Source organism: Halichoerus grypus, chromosome 14, assembly GCF_964656455.1.
Source record: "Halichoerus grypus chromosome 14, mHalGry1.hap1.1, whole genome shotgun sequence".
Taxonomy (NCBI): domain Eukaryota; kingdom Metazoa; phylum Chordata; class Mammalia; order Carnivora; family Phocidae; genus Halichoerus; species Halichoerus grypus.
Genome location: NC_135725.1, coordinates 375668 through 379986, shown reverse-complemented (window position 1 = coordinate 379986; position 4319 = coordinate 375668). Strand labels below are relative to the sequence as shown.

The 4319-nt window shown below is 52.3% G+C and overlaps 1 protein-coding gene across 2 annotated transcripts in view; it reads left to right on the top strand.

Annotated features, from left to right (window-relative positions):
- Positions 1 to 3002: 3002 nt before the first annotated feature.
- Positions 3003 to 4319, top strand: part of IARS1 (isoleucyl-tRNA synthetase 1) — a 67495-nt gene continuing 66178 nt past the window's right edge. The window contains exon 1 of one of the 2 annotated variants that reach the window (XM_036073939.2): positions 3003 to 3135. The gene's annotated coding sequence lies outside the window, so the exon portion shown is untranslated. Of the gene's footprint in view, positions 3169 to 4319 lie in introns of both variants that reach the window. The other variant, XM_036073943.2, reaches the window with a different exon arrangement.

The following is a 4319-nucleotide window of genomic DNA, read 5'->3' as shown; positions in this document are numbered from 1 at the left end:
GTTGAATACAGATCAGCCTCAGTTCTGTACTTCTGTCCTGATGAACAACTAACTGAAATGCAAGACATTTCAGACAAGCATCATAGAAGAGTTCTGTGAGGACCAGGGAAGGATGCCAAGTAGAGTTTTCCTGTTCTTGGCCTCCAGGAATTGATGGGAGGCGAGCCCATTAATCCCAAAACTCTGGTTTAACCAGAGGCTTACGAAAAATCCAAGTTAGCTGTCAGGACTCTTGAGTCCAAAGAGGGAGGCAGATTTAATATCTCCTTAAATCAAACTGGTTAGGATTCAAGACAGGTATGCCTGTCAAACTGCACGCTGTTCAGAGTTGTGTTATATAGACAGCCCCCAGGGATGGTCCTTGAGCCACACTGTGTATATCTGGAATTAAAGTATTTATTAATTTATATCTTGACCGAATATAAACTCTAGAGGGATGGGATGTCATCTGGTTTACTGACCATTGTGTCCCAACTGCCTAGAACCGTGTCTAGCACATAGTGGTTGCTCGGTACATTTTTTTTTCTTTCAAGATTTTATTTAAATTCAAGTTAGTTCATATGTAGTGTAGTATTACTTTCAGGGGTAGACTTTATTGATTCATCAGGTCCACCTAACACCCAGTGCTCATTACATCCAGTGCCCTTCTTCATGCCCATCACCCAGTTACCCCATCCCCCGACCTCCCCTCCAGCAACTAAATAAGATAAAGACAGAAAGGGAGGCCAACCATAAGAGACTCTTAAATACAGGGAACAAACTGAGGGTTGTTTTGAAATAAGTCCAAAGAAGTAAGCAGCTGAAGAGTCTTTTGGGATTCCTGTTTCCAAGACTTGATGGAAAACAGAAAAACCACCACTCAGCAGGATAAATAATCCAAATGTTCCACCATCTTGATGCAGATTACATTTATACATTCCTACTGCTGCAAAACAGGTCATCCCAGTAAAATAATTTTGCTCACAAATAAGCAATTTGGTCAGGACTCCGTCGGCACCCCTCATTCCTCCTCCCCGTAGTGTCACCGAAATGGCTCAACTGGGGCTGGAGGATCCACTTCTAAGATGGCTTGCTCACTCAGTGCCTGTCCCTGCGTTTCCTCCCAGCATGGCGACTAGGTGTCAGAAGCAGAAGCTGCCAGTCTCTTTTCACTATATTCTACGGGTCACAACAGACAGACCCCAGCCAGAACCGAAGAGAAGGGGACACAGACCATCACCTCTCAGTGGGAGAAGTGTCAAGGAATTTGGCCATATTTAAATCTGTCACACCCGCCATCTTCAAAACAGACAAGTGACGTCAAGTATCCTTGCCCACCCCTAATTCCTGCTCCCCAGATACAACCATCTTCAACAATTTTATTTGTGTTCTCTGATGCTTCTCTCCATATCTCTACCGGACATGCTTATGCTGGGATTTCTTGGTTTTTCTTTTTTTTTAAGATTTATTAGAGAGTGCGTGCCCTTGTGCAAGCACGAGTGGGAGGGGGGGAGAGAGAGAGAGAATCTGAAGCAGCCTGTACGCTGAGCACAGAGCTGGATGCAGGGCTCTAATTCATTACCAGAGATCAAGACCAGAGCAGAAACCAAGTCAGTCACTTAACCAACGGCGCCACCGAGGCGTCTTCTTGGTTTTTCAGTTTTAGACATTACCTTTTGTCTCCTACTCTAACAAGTGAGGAGTCAACTCTGATCCAAGTTGTGGATTTTGACATTTAACTTTTTTTCTAGAATCTTTTTTTCCACCTGCTCAACCTCTTTATGGATTTATATCTTTCAACAGTACCATAAAATGTTTCTCAATCCAACTTTTAAATGATCAGACCTGTTGCCCCCACCTTTTTTCCTGGACACATCTATCTGGGAGCCTTCTATCTTGCTCTAATCTGGCTGTCTGGACAGATTGTAAAAATGAACTGCACAAAGTGGAGTACTTCTAGTTAGTAAGCTGAAGAAACACCTCTAGTAAATAAATGTTCCTACCTAGAGAGTTTCTCATTTCAGCAAGGTAGTGAGACCCCCTGACTCTCATCCTGGAGTGTAAGTGACTGTTGAATGAGTGCTTGCACAAACTCTCAAAGTGTTCTTAAACGTGCTGTGCCTTCTACAGAGTCTCCTAATTTTCTGTCCCTCTAACGGATGCAGTAAGCTGCTAGAGTTACTCTGCACTTTGAAGGCCTAAACTTCCTTCAGTCTCTGGTGCCAAAGCCTGAGGTCCGCTGCCCTTTGCGTGGCTCCAACTTCCCTTTGGTTTTTAACCAGCGGGTCCAGAAGGTGCCAGGCAGACCCACAGCAGAGATAATAAATTGTAAGCGAGCAGATGGATAAAAAAGCAAATAAACTTTGCTTTGATCACAGGAAATGTTAAACAGTGATAACTAAATTTGGTCAGCAGGCATTTCGTTCTCTTCCGTTCTGCTACGTGTCTGCACGTGGCCCTTGACCAAAGCTTGTGCAGGAGGATGCAGGGGAGCTCCGGAGGGGCTGCGGGGCCCACCGACCTCCAGCGCCGCCGCCCTTCCCTGAGGACGGGCTCCGCGGGCGGCTCGGGGGGACTGGCGCGCACCTCCGGCCCAGTCCGCACATCGGTCTCAGCCCCAGGGCCTTGCGGCTTCACCAACCCCGCGGTGCCCCGCCGCAGGTGCCCCCTCGGTGACGGCAACGGTGACCCGCCGCAGGTCTCCGCGACCCTGACCCTTGCTACGGTCACTCAGGTCGGGGCCGCACGGTGCAATCGCCCCATTTGCCTGTAGGGAAATGCACGTGTCCTGTGCGCAGCCAGGTGACACGCACGAGCACACCCGCGTAAAACGCGCAGTCAGCGGACACAATAGCAGCCGTCGCCCGCGACCCACAGTCTACGGCCCGGAGGGCACCGAGCCACGGCCGCCACCCCAGGAAGGCGTTCTGAGGGGGCGCGCACCGCTTTGCCCGTCAGGGTAGGCGGGGCCGGAGCCCGCGCGACCAATCGGCGTCCGGCTTGTTGATGGGTGGGCGGCGGCGCACGCTGATTGGCCGGCGTGGACCTGCCTTTTCCTCTCTACCCTGCGCTGTCAGAGCGTTGCATCACCCCTGGACACCCGGCGGCGGCGTGGAGGAGGCTCTTTCCTGGCGCGCCCACACGGGGGCCTTTCAGGTACCCCCGGACCTGCCCGCGGGGTCGCCCCAGGTAGTCCCCGCCCTGCCCGTGGGCCCCTGTTGTACCTTCGCCTTACCCATGGGCCCCTCCGGTACCCCCGCCCTGCCTGCAGGGTCGCCGCAGATTACCCCGCGGGGTCTCCCCAGGTAGCCCCCGCCCTGCCCGCGGGATCGCCCCAGGCCACCCGGCCCGCCCGCGGGTCTCAGGCAAAGCCCCCTCCCCCCCACAGCCCGCACGGGCGCCCCAGGTCACCCTGCCCCCCGTCCTGCCCGCGGGTTCGCCCCAGGTACCCCCGCTCTGCCTGCTGGCCCCGTTGGGTGATTGCGAGAAGTTGGTGCGGTGGTTTGCCGGAGAAGTTCAGAAGGTGGGGAAATGACTTGAAGATCGGCGTTCCCTTGGACAAATCTAGTCCTAGCCCACGGGAAGGAGGGTTTGTCGCCGAGTGCCTGGGTTTGGAGCGGAGTGAGCACAGCATCCCGGCCGAATACGCAGTGTGCCCGGTGCCTGCGTCGGCAGCCCGGAGCAGGACACTTCTGTGGGGTTTGTATCCCAGGACTGCCCTGGGCTCGGGCCTTGAGGCTGAGTAAGACTGGGAAGAGAGGGTGAGTCTGGAGGACCCTCGTAAGTACGGCAGGATGTGGAAGTGTGTGTCGCTTCAGGAGAGGGGGCCTTGTGGCAGCTTTAGGGTGTGTACGGAGCAGGTGGGAGATGACAGCCTCCAGCCTTAGGAGTTTTTGGTTGGCCTTTGAATGAAAGGGTGTTGGGAATGAGTCCAGAAGAGAAGAAGGGTTTTTTTATTAAAAGGTGGGGCTTATTTTTAGCATTCAGGTTTTGCAGAAAGATCAGGATGAAACTAGAAGCAAAGTAATTGATTTAGGGGATTTCTAGTAGTATCGTGAACTTTTAAAACGTAAGTATCAGTAGGGGCGCCTGGGTGGCTCAGTCGGTTGAGTGTCAGACTCTTGATTTCAGTCCAGGTCATGATCTCAGGGTCGTGAGATCCAGTGGCAGGTCAGGCCCTGGGCTTAAGTGGAGTCTGCTTAAGACTCTCTCCCATCTCCCTGTCCTTCTGACCTTCACCCCACACGCACTCTGTCTCTCTCAAATAAATAAATCTTAAAAAAAAAAAAAAAAGGGAAATTCCAAAGCCAATCCTCTTAGCCATTGTCTTGTGCCGGGAG